This window comes from Bubalus kerabau, chromosome 1 (assembly GCF_029407905.1).
Source record: "Bubalus kerabau isolate K-KA32 ecotype Philippines breed swamp buffalo chromosome 1, PCC_UOA_SB_1v2, whole genome shotgun sequence".
Lineage (NCBI taxonomy): Eukaryota > Metazoa > Chordata > Mammalia > Artiodactyla > Bovidae > Bubalus > Bubalus kerabau.
The window spans coordinates 61,958,729-61,971,770 of NC_073624.1; the positions used below are offsets into that span (position 1 = coordinate 61,958,729).

Sequence of the window (13,042 nt, forward strand, 5' to 3'; positions counted from 1 at the left end):
CTCTGCTGAGACTGTCTTTTCCCCTTTGAGCTTAAGTGCATTTGGCCTGTCAGTCAGGGTCACTTCCATTGCCATCAGGCTTAACAAAAGTTGCTATAAAACTGCTTTTATTGAAGTGTCAGAATATTACAAAATACAGAAGAAAGGCAGAAAACAATATGGCAACATGAAATATACTTCATCTCTGTTTTTAGCACATTCTAACATTTGCCATATTTTTTCCCACCCCACCCCACACTCTTTAAGACATAGAAGTTCCATTCCGTCATCTTATTTTACACTTCCCCACCACAATTCCAGTAGTTCCCCTTTGAGAGGAACTGCAGGCTGCATACCTAGATCTGAAAATGGCTATGCCCATCTTCAGCTTTTCTAGACCTTTTCATCTTCAGTTTTCCCAGAAATTGCCACACTGTTCTTCAAAGTGGATGTGTATTAGGGTTCTTCAGAGAAACAGAACCAAGAGGTTCTGTGTGTATACACACAGACATATAAACACACACATACAGAGATTATTCACACACACATACGTATAATATGGAGTGAGAGACAGAGACAGACAGGGATTTCATGAAATTGGCTCACAAGGCTGTGGGCCAAGCCCAAAATTTGTGGGGCAAACTAGCAGACTACAGATTCAGGTGGGACTTGATATTACTGGTTTGAGCCTGAAATCTGCAGAGCAGTTCAGTAACTGAAAATATAGTCAGGGCAGTCTTGGGGCAGAATCACTTTTTTGAAAAACCCGTCTTTGCTTTTAATTCCTTCAGCTGATAGGGTAAAGCCTACCCGCATTCCACAGGGTAACCTGCTTTACTCAAGGTCTACTGATTTAAGTGTCAATCACATCGAAAAATACATTGTTGCTTTCATAGCAACATCTGGACTGGTGTTTGACCAAGCAATCAGATAATATAACCTAGTCAAGATGACACATCAAATTAACCATTACAGGTTGTATCAAGTTACACTTCTACCAACACCTTTTGAGAGTTCACAGTGTTACCAACTCTTGTAATTTTGTCAACTTGTTTAGTGTGAACTAATACTTCATATTAATTTGTATTTCCATGACTACTAGAGAACTGAACATATGTTTTATATCTTTTGCTTATTGCTTTTTTCTTCTTTCTTTTCCATACAGCCCACATGTTAGGTTTTCTTACATTTGGTCTTTGTCCAAGTTCCTCTGTTGTGTCCTGTGTTTGTCAAGATTTTGGTTGCATGTAACTGAAACTAGCCTAAGGGAAAAAAACAATCTGATTATAGTTTCTGTTTTCATTTTTGTTTCAACAGTGTGCATGTTGGTGAGGAAACTGTTGTTTTTAGTCATTCACTAGTGGATGAAAGAAATTTGGAAGTAAGTCAAGAGAGAACAAAATATGATTTGATAGAAGGAAGTAAAGTTGTTTGTCTTATTAACGTCACTTTTCCAGGTGCAGTCTTTCGGCCTTCCTAGAAGTACTGAAATACATTCCTTATAAAAGGACGCTAAGTGATTTAAAGCTCTCTGTCTCAGAACTATTGATTTATTGATGTTTTTGTTGTAGTAAAATATACATAACATAAAATTTACCATGTAAGCTATTTTTAAACATATAGTTTATTGGCATTAAGTACACTCACATTATTGTACAACCGTCACCACCATCCATCTCCAGAACTTTTTCACTGCAGACATTCTGGATCAAATGATTCTTTGTTGGGGCTGAAGTAGGGTGCCTGTCCTATATGTAGGAGGATGTTTAGCAGCATCCCTGGACTTTACCCATTAGATGTCAGTGGCATCCCTCCTCTTGTCAGTCACGACAATCAAAAATGTCCCTCAGTCAGTTCATTTCAGTCACTCAGTCGTGCGACCCCATGGACTGCAGCATGCCAGGTCTCCCTGCCCATCACCAACTCCCGGAGTTTACTCAAACTCATGTCCACTGAGTCAGTGATGCCATCCAACCATATCATCCTCTGTCATCCCTTTCTCCTCTCGCCTTCAATCTTGCCCAGCATCAGGGTCTTTTCAAATGAGTCAGCTCTTTGCATCAGATGGCCAAAGTATTGAAGTTTCAGCTTCAACATCAGTCCTTCCAATGAACATTCAGGACTGATGTCCTTTAGGATGGACTGATTGGATCTCCTTGCAGTCCAAGGGACTCGCAAGAGTCTTCTCCAACACCATAGTTCAAAAGCATCAATTCTTCTGCGCTCAGCTTTCTTTATAGTCTAACTCTCACATCCATACATGACTACTGGAAAAACCATAGCCATGACTAGATGGACCTTTGTTGACAAAGTAATGTCTCTGCTTTTTAATATGCTGTCTAGGTTGGTCATAACTTTCCTTCCAAGGAGTAAGCATCTTTTAATTTCATGGCTGCAGTCACCATCTGCAGTGAGTTTGGAACCCCAAAAAATAAAGTCTGCCACTGTTTCCACTGTTTCTCCATCTATTTGCCATGAAGTGATGGGACCAGATGCCATGATCTTATTTTTCTGAATGTTGAGTTTTAAGTCAAAATTTTCACTCTCCTCTTTCACTTTCATCAAGAGGCTCTTTAGTTCTTCTTCACTTTCTGCTATAAGGGTGGTTTTATCTGTGTATTAGAGGTTATTGATATTTCTCCCGGCAATCTTGATTCCAGCTTGTGCTTCCTCCAGCCCAGCGTTTCTCATGATGTACTTTGCATATAAGTTAAATAAGCAGGGTGAAAACATACAGCCTTGACATGCTCCTTTTCCTATTTGGAACCAGTCTGTTGTTCCATGTCCAGCTCTAACTGTTGCTTCCTGACCTGCATACAGATTTCTCAAGAGGCAGATCAAGTGGTTTGGTATTCCCATCTTGTTCAGAACTTTCCATAGTTTGTTGTGAAAAAATTTCCCTAAATATTACCAAATGTCCCTGGGAGACAAAGTTGCCCCTGGTTGAGAACCACTGATTAAAATAGGAAGGATTCATTGTAAATAGAGTTATTTTAACTGTGAAGAAATAACTTTGGAAAAATGCATTATGGGCATTCATTAATATCAGACACAGAACTATTTATGATTTGACTGTGTATCAGATCAGTCATGCTTTCAGTAGTAAAAAAATAGAGCATTTAATTGCCACAACAGTGATAACATAATCACTCTGATTGGCATTGCTTCAGAACAGCAGAGACTAACCAGAAATAGTCTAGATTGGAAATGACAGCTTTGCATGCATGACTGAATGTGAATGAGTGAAAAATTGTTGACGTATAAGGTTAAGAAGTCTATTTTAGTTTTTTTTAATCATAATTACTGTATATTTTATAAAGTAACATCAACTAGCTTGTAAAAAAATAGCCATTCTCTGTTATTCTCAAACACAGAGAGTATCTTTTGTTAAAAAATTATTTGATCTTGTTGGCCAATATATACTGTAATTACAGTGAATAATACAGTATAGACAAATATTTGAGGAATGTATTAGTTATACACCAAGAAATTGAAATTTCCCAAAGCCAAACATGATGCTACATCCATTGCTAGCCAATGTCTAAAATGATGGAATTTGAGTAGCATTTTGACTTTTAAAGCACTGAAGAACCTGTCCATGTGTTGTAGAAATATAGTGGGCTATTGTGTAAAGAACTGTAGAAATGAGGCACTTAATGCTATTTACATTGTTCCAAATAGTTGATATTTATCCTTAGGTGTGAGAACCAGTTAAGATTTTAAAAGTCAGGTTTATTCCATACCAATATAGTTCTATTTATTTCTAGCAGTTATCAACTTATTTTATTTATGGTTGCTGTGATTCTGAAAACAAAGAAGTTTTTTAGTTCTACACTTGATCCCATAGATATTTGGTGAAGTCCGTTGACCTCTCTAGGCCTTAGTTTTGCATTAGTCAAATTAAGGGATTGAAATAAATCATTTTCTCTGATAGTTTAAATTAATAACTGGAATAAATTGAAGATTAAAATAGGAAATACCTATTTTGATATAGTTGTAACTATTGTTGTAACTTGAATTGTAACCATGGTCTCAATATGAGATTAATCCTTCATACTCCCAAATAAAAGACAGAATAGATTTTCAGTTTGTGTAACAGTGTTTCTTACAGATTAAGCCTTTCAGTTTTCCATGTATGTTCAGAGTGTTAGGCAAGAAAATATGATTCTTTTAAAACCATACACTGTAAAATGAGATTTTGCAATAATGCTGTTAAACATCTGTATCTTGATTCCCATAGTCTAATAGAGCAATTAGAAATGTAATAATTTAGAAGGGAAACTAAAGCTGATTCTGCTTCTATCCAATTATAGATGACAAATTAGATTTTTATAACTGAACACAAGATTAAATTTATTCAGCAGACTATTTTTATTCATAATGTAATTTATTTATCCATAATTATTTAGACAATAAAAGTTTTCTTCTCCTTATAGGAACTTGCTATGCTTTGGGGAAAGTCTAGACTGTTTTCAGATCTGTATAATAATAATATTTAAGTCAACAGCAGCATCATTATGACTGCCATTTATTGAGCACTTATGTGTCAACACTTTACATATATCATCTCATTTAATCCTTACAGCAACTCTGTGAGGCAGCTATTATTAGCTAGAGTTGCTAAGTAACTTGCAGAAAATCCCACAAGGATTAAACCTCAGAGCCAGGATCTGTCTCCAACTTTGCTCCTTAGCACTGCTAATGCAAACTATATGAAGCCCAGGGAAAACAAACAAACACAATCTTATCTTAATTCTACATATAGTTAATAGCCTCAGTTAGAGAGTGAAATTTCTGTACTGCAGACTGAATGTGATTTATTTTGACATATGTGATTGCCCACTTAATTACCCATACACATAACCTTCCGTATAGTATCAGACTCCTCCGTCAGTCTCCAAGTTAGGTTTTGATGTGTGGTCAAAATTAAGATCACTCTTATATCAGAATGTCTGCTATTCTTTATTCTATTCTCTGTCTGTAAGCAGATATAGGAACCAAAGAAAGCTCCTGGGAGTTTAAATTAGAGAAAGACATTCTTAGCTTCTTACAAATCTGCCCTGTCTTTTGAATGGTTGTCCTTCATAGGCTTGCTTAAAGGATAGACATTTTCCCACAGCCCCCTGCTGCTTCTGAATGAACAGATTCTCAGCCCCCTGCTGACTGGTGAATATATTGCTTATCCTCATTTTTACTCTTTACTGACAGCCTTCATAATAACTTGCCTAGAAGAAAAATGGCATGGCAGAATCTCTGACAACTCATTAAGGAAGAAATACAGTAGATTTCTGCCAAATATCACTACCCCCTTAAAGTGAACTGAGAGCAGTTTTTGTCATGATGGAAAAAGAAGCTGCTGAGAACTGCTGCCTTCTGTCAAAAGCAGCATAATGTCTCTTTGCACTGTTTTAAAGAGAGATTTAATGACACATCAACTTGTAGATTATCTATAGCGCTCTGCCTTGGCACGTGCTGTTCCCTCTGCATGGAATGCCTGCCTCTCCCTTCTCTGCCAAACTTTCCAGAGACAGCCCAGATGGTATTTTCAATATGATCCCTTCCCTATCTCCCATGGCATCACTCCTTCCTCTAGGCTCTGGCAATACAATTGATACATTGCAATATAGTCTGTATAGTTATTTGTTGGTCTTGACTCAACTTGAAGCTTCTTGAACACAGAGACCATGGTGTACTTATTCATCTTTGTGTCCCTGGCATCCATAGCAATGCTTAGTACAGAAAAGGTGCTGGGTTACTGATTGTTAAATAGCTTGTCTACCATAGGAAGAATCTTTCCTCATTGGGGTCCAGACCTACACAGAGTATGGTGATTACAATCATGGAAACCACTGACAAGTCTCAGTTCTGCTAGTTCTTTGACCTGTAACTTCTTCATTTTGTAAAATGGGGGTTATAATGGTATCTATCTCATGGAGGAAAATTTCTGCAAATTTTTTCTGTTTCATTCATAGTTGAAGATCTGTTTAGGTTTTCTACTGTTTATTCTTGGGGACTTTCCTGGTGGCTCAGTGATAAATAATCCTCCTGCCAATGAAGGATACGTAGATTTGATCCCTGGTCTAGGAATATCCCCTGGAGAAAGAAATGACAGCTCACTCCAGTATTCTGGTCTGGGAAGTCCTATGGACAGAGAAGCCTGGCAGGCTATAGTTGGCGGGATTACAAAAGAGTCAGACATACCTTAGTGACTAAACAACAACAACTGCTTATTCTTGAGTCAATTAATGTAATTTATAGTTTTCTAAGAATCACTTACATCTTGTTTTTATTTATTTTCATAAAGTAGTAAGTACTCTACTTGTTGATTTCACCTATACATTTGTATGTATCCTGAGGAGAAGGGGACGACAGAGGATGAAATGGCTGGATGGCATCACTGACTTGATGGACGTGAGTCTGAGTGAACTCCGGGAGTTGGTGATGGACAGGGAGGCCTGGCGTGCTGCGATTCATGGGGTCGCAAAGAGTCGGACATGACTGAGCGACTGAACTGAACTGAACTGAACTGAACTGAATCTGTATATATATGTATTCACCTCTTTTACTGTTTTCCTTTTTCTAGAGAGAAATATGTAAGAATGTTAGTATTTGGCTCTCTCTGGGTGATAAGATTGTGTTATATTTATATACTTCTCTTTTTACCAAATATTCAGAAACCAGTATATATGTTACTTTCATATTCACAAAAAAATACTAAGAAAATCTCTTTCAGTTCCTAAATCGAGACCAGGAATATTATGTGGAACATTCTTAGACTGGAACCGGGAAACTGTACTGGCTCAGATGCTTTTTCCTGAGCCTTGAGGTAAGAGTCATGAAACCAGCGTAATTTCTCTAGTTCTCATCTGATACAAAGAAAATTAGCCACTAAACCATCTCACTTGCTCTAGTTCTCGTCTTATATAAAGGTAAAGATGGTTGGAGTCATGTAAAAGAGCATGAAGAATTAGTCATTGAGGCCGAACTCATGTGGTGGATTGAATTTTTGGTGACTCAGCATATCATTGATGAGAGAAAATAATCACCCTAGTGATGAAGGACAACTTAGTTAATATGTCAGAATGACACATAGCAATGCGTGAAACATCTGAATGTGTAACTGGAAGTATCTGAATGTGTAACTGGAAGTAACTGTAATTACCTGTGTAATTGTAATTAAAATATGTAATTGAAAATATTAAACATTTTAAAATTTCCTGTGATTCTAAAGTAGCATTTTTAGAGGGAAACTGGTTTTTTAAAAAACCGTCTGGAAGAAGGCCCCTTGTAGTTTCCTGGCTCACAGCAAACTAGAATGAAGAGATAGGCAGCCTAATTTGATTCAACAAATATTTTTGGATTAACTAGTTTGAATCTCTTATTAGGCCATAAGTAGAAATGTCTTTATTGTCCTTGTTAAGGACATAACTACTTTAAAAGGGACTTTCTACAATTAGATGTTAATGATTAGTTTGTTGTTGTTTAGTCACTAAGTCATGTCTGACTCTTTTGTGACCACATGGACTGTAGCCTTCCAGGCTCCTCTGTCAATGGGATTTCCTAGGTGAGAATACTGGAGTGGGTTCCATCTCATTTTCTAGGGGATCTTCCTTGACCAGGGATTGAATACGTGTCTACTGCATTGACAGGCAGGTTCTTTACCACTGAGCCACTAGGGAAGCCCAACAATTAGCTTACTAGGTTACTATATGTTCAGTTCAGTTTAGTCGCTTAGTCATGTCCGATTCTTTGCGACCCCATGGACTGCAGCACGCCAGGCCTCCCTGTCCATCACCAACTCCTGGAGTTTACCCATACTCATGTCCACTAAGTTGGTGATGCCATCCAACCATCTCATCCTCTGTCGTCCCCTACTCCTCCTGCCCTCAATCTTGCCCAGCATCAGGGTCTTCAAATGAGTCAGCTCTTTGCATCAGGTGGCCAAAGTATTGGAGTTTCAGCTTCAACATCAGTCCTTCCAATGAACATTCAGGACTGATGTCCTTTAGGATGGACTGGTTGGATCTCCTTGCAGTCCAAGGGACTCTCAAGAGCCTTCTCCAACACCACAGTTCAAAAGCATCAATTCTTCTGTGCTCAGCTTTCTTTATAGTCCAACTCTCACATCCATACATGACCACTGGAAAAACCATAGCCATGACTAGATGGATCTTTGTTGACAAAGTAATGTCTTTGCTTTTTAATATGCTGTCTAGGTTGGTCATGGCTTTTCTTCCAAGGAGTAAGTGTCTTTTTATTTCATGGCTGCAGTCACCATCTGCAGTGAGTTTGGAACCCCAAAAAATAAAGTCTGACACTCTTTCCATTGTTTCCCCATCTATTTGCCATGAAGTGATGGGACCAGGTGCCATAATCTTTGTTTTCTGAATGTTGAGCTTTAAGCCAGCTTTTTCACTCTCTTCTTTTACTTTCATCAAGAAGCTCTTTAGTTCTTCTTCACTTTCTGCCATAAGGGTGGTGTCATCTGCATATCTGAGGTTCTTGATATTTCTCCCAGCAGTCTTGATTCCAATTTGTGCTTCATCAAGCCCAGCGGTTCTCATGATGTACTCTGCATATAAGTTAAAAAAGCAGGGTGACAATATACAGCCTTGACGTACTCCTTTTCCTATTTGGAACCAGTCTGTTGTTCCATGTCTAGTTCTAACTGTTGCTTCCTGACCCGCATACAGATTTCTCAAGAGGCAGGTCAGGTGGTCTGGTATTCCCATCTCTTTCAGAATTTTCCACAGTTTGTTGTGATCCACACAGTCAAAGACTTTGTCATAGTCAATAAAGCAGAAATAGATGTTTTTCTGGAATTCTCTAGCTTTTTCGATGATCCAGTGGATGTTGGCAATTTGATCTCTGGTTCCTATTTCTTTTCTAAAACCAGCTTGAACATCTGGAAGTTCATGGTTCACGTATTGTTGAAGCCTGGCTTGGAGGATTTTGAGCATTACTTTGTTATTACTATATGTAACTCACATCTTAAACCCTAAGTGATTTGCTTGGTGCTGACCACAAAGTATATATATTAATAATTTTGTCCCTTTCTACTAGGATATATATAAGCTTTATGAGAGCTAAATCTTTTTGTTATTTCATTGTTTTAAAGTCATTCAGTTCAGTTCAGTTCAGTTGCTCAGTCGTGTCCTAATCTTTATGACCCCATGAATTGCAGCACGCCAGGCCTCCCTGTCCATCACCAACTCCCGGAGTTTACTCAAACTCATGTCCATCGAGCCAGTGATGCCATCCAGCAATCTCATCCTCTGTTGTCCCCTTCTCCTCCTGCCCCCAATCCCTCTCAGCATCAGTCCTTTCTAATGAGTCAACTCTTTGCATGAGGTGGCCAAAGTACTGGAGTTTCAGCTTTAGCATCATTCCTTCCAAAGAACACCCAGGGCTGATCTCCTTCAGAATGGACTGGTTGGATCTCCTTGCAGTCCAAGGGACTCTCAAGAGTGTTCTCCAACACCACAGTTCAAAAAGCATCAATTCTTCGGTGCTCAGCTTTCTTCATAGTCCAACTCTCACATCCATACGTGACCAGTGGAAAAACCATAGCCTTGACTAGATGGACCTTTGTTGGCAAAGTAATGTCTCTGCTTTTTAATATGCTATCTAACCTTATTTTTAAATTTTTCTTTAATTTTTCTTTATTATTTTAATTAATTAATTTTACTTTAGAATATTGTATTGGTTTTGCCATACATTGATTTGAATCTGCCACGGGTGTACATGTGTTCCCCATCCTGAACCCCCCTCCCACCTCCCTCCCCATCCCATCCCTCTGGGTCATCCCAGTGTACCAGCCCCGAGCACCCTGTATCATGCATCAAACCTGGACTGGTGATTCATTTCACATATGATATTTTACATGTTTCAATGTCATTCTCCCAAATCATCCCACACTCTCCCTCTCCCACAGAGTCCAAAAGACTGTTCAATACATCTGTGTCTCTTTTGCTGTCTTGCATACAGGGTTATCATTACCTTCTTTCTAAATTCCAAATATATGCATTAGTATACTGTATTGGTGTTTTTCTTTCTGGCTTACTTCACTCTATATAATAGAGCTCCACTCTATATAATAAGATATTATATATATAATTTTATATATATATATATATATATATTCAGGTGACAAGTTCCACTCTATATAATAAGTTCCAGTTTCATCTACCTCATTAGAACTGATTCAAATGTTTTCTTTTTAATGGCTGAGTAATATTCCATTGTGTATATGTACCACAGTTTTCTTGTCCATTCATCTGCTGATGGATATCTAGGTTGCTTCCATGTCTTGGCTATTATAAACAGTGCTGCAATGAACATTGGGGTATTACCTAACCTTAGAACACTGTGTAGCACAACAGAGGTATGTAAAAGATTTTAAAATTAATAGTGATAATAGTGGATAACACTTATCAGTGTGCTAAACATTGTGCTGGTCCCTTAAATGAATTATTACATTGAATCCTCATGATAACTTTAAGAGTTACTATTAACATCTTCATCTGACTGAGGTTTGGAGAGATTAGGAAACTTGTTCAAGGTCACACAGCTTGAAAATGGTTTGACTAGTATTTAACGTAAGTCTGTCTGATTTCAGAGTTTTTGCTACTTTGATCACCAAACTCAATGAATGGTTGGTGGCTAAAAGAGTAAGTAAATTTTCATTTGCAGAAATTTGTATTTATTTAATCACTTTTCTTAAAAAAAAAGATTTCTGATTTTACGAACATCTTTCTATAGGAAGGAAAAACTACAAGTGCCTATGAGATTTATTTTACTATATTTCAAAGACACAGCATTGTTTTATATATCAATTATGTATCAGTTATAGTTATAGGTATCACTTATGTATCAGTATAGATAATTATGATTGTAGACCCCATTGATTGTTGGTAATATCCCAGTTTTAGAGATGTTAAATTAAGTGTCTTACAACAGGAAATACATGTGATATGCGTGAATATGTGTGTTCTGTATTGCAACGTGAAATTTTTTCTGCAAGTTCTGAGGCAATACAGTGTAGTAGTCAAGCATGCAGACTTTGAAGCCTGTCTGTTTCTTATTTGCTTGCAGTCATGGGGAAATTATTTAATTTCTCTGATTCATCCATAAAATATGGATAATAATAATATATTCCTTTGGATCACTCGAAGTACACTTTATTAGACCTAGCTAGGCATTTTTAGTTTGATTTCTAAAGTCTTTTACAAAATATTGATTTGTTTCCTTGCTTAAAATCTCTATCAGCTGTCAGAGGACCTGCATCCGTATTTGTGCCTAAATTTTATTTTCAGATACCATCTTTTAGTTCAAAGACTTATCATTGTCTTCAGGAGGGCTCCAGTTTTATGATGCCCTAAAAATGGCCATCCTATCAGGTTATTGACACTAACTGAGCTCAAGGTAAGAATATGATGTTAATGAGACATATTTCCATGCATTCACTTTCCACTGTAAATCTGTTAATTTTGCATGAAGAAAACCTCCGATCCATAACTACAGCCTACACTTCTCATTCTAGCCATCCAGGGAAGATGTATATTCATTCATATTATCTTGATCTTTTTCTCCATCCTCCTCTGTCTCACAGGTTAGTTTTTGCACAAATAATTCAGGTGACAAGTGAACAGAATTCATTTTTGTCAGATGAGGCCCTTATGGGTCCAGCGGATCGACTTGTAATGAGATAGGCTACTTGTTAAGGTGAGTGATAATGAAGTTTTGGAGGCAAAAAATGATGTTTTTGCTCTAAGTCTAGGAAATGTTTCCTGAGAAGTTTCAGTTCAGTCGCTTAGTAATGACTCTTTGCGACCCCATGAACCGCAACACGCCAGGCCTCCCTGTCCATCACCAACTCCTGGAGTTTACCCATACTCATGTCCATTGAGTTGGTGATGCCATCCAACCATCTTATCCTCTGTCATCCCCTTCTCCTCTTGCCCCCAATCCCTCCCAGCATCAGAGTCTTTTCCAATGACTCAATGCTTCGCATGAGGTGGCCAAAGTACTGGAGTTTCAGCTTTAGCATCATTCCTTCCAAAGAAATCCCAGGGCTGATCTCCTTCAGAATGGACTGGTTGGATCTCCTTGCAGTCCAAGGGACTCTCAAGAGTGTTCTCCAACACCACAGTTCAAAAGCATCAATTCTTCTGTGCTCAGCTTTCTTTATAGTCCAACTCTCACATCCATACATGACTACTGGAAAAACCATAGCCTTGACTAGACAGACCTTTGTTGACAAAGTAATGTCTTTGCTTTTGAATATGCTGTCTAGGTTGGTCATAACTTTCCTTCCAAGGAGTAAGCATCTTTTAATTTCATGGCTGCAGTCACCATCTGCAGTGATTTTGGAGCCCAAAAAATAAAGTCAGCCAAATAAAGTCAGTCAAAAAAATAAAATAAAATAGATGTTTCCCCATCTATTTGCCATGAAGTGATGGGACCGGATGCCATTAGGAACTATAAAATGTGGAGTTATTGTTTGATTTTGTTGTATGCAATTCTGATGACTAAAAGAAAGAATAAAGATGTTGACATAGGTTAACTATAGACAGAAGCTGTAAGAATGACTTTTCCTTTCTGTATTCTTCCACATTTAAAACACCTGGAATAGGAAATGGCAACCTACTCCAGTATTCTTGCCTGAAAAATTCTACAGACCGGGGAACCTGGTGTGCGACAGTCCATGGGGTCGCAAAGACTTGGACATGACTGAGCAACTGAGTGTGCATGCACACACTTTTAAAACATTTCCTGTGGGGGGAAAAGCCTAAATTTCTGCTTTTCTTTGAAAGGGTCAGAAACTGCTTCCCTAAAGCATTATTTGATCATCATAATATAGTGGTTTTCAACCCTGGCAGCTCATTAAATCATCTGAGAGTATTTTTTTAATGCCATGCCTGACACTAAAATACAGAGGTTCAAATTTAATTGTTCTGAGGTGGGACTTGGGCATTATTATTGTGATTCTAAATCACAGCCAGGAATCAAAGTCACTGAGGTAACATGCTGCCTTATCTAAATTATTTCCCAATCTTGATTC

General features: G+C 37.9%; 1 long non-coding RNA gene across 1 annotated transcript; it reads left to right on the top strand.

Annotated features, from left to right (window-relative positions):
* Nucleotides 1–6,289: 6,289 nt before the first annotated feature.
* On the top strand, nucleotides 6,290–7,123 carry LOC129641500 (uncharacterized). The gene is made up of 3 exons (XR_008709364.1): nucleotides 6,290–6,390; nucleotides 6,713–6,805; nucleotides 6,909–7,123. It is a non-coding gene; the product is annotated as an uncharacterized LOC129641500 (long non-coding RNA).
* The last annotated feature ends 5,919 nt before the right edge of the window (nucleotides 7,124–13,042 follow it).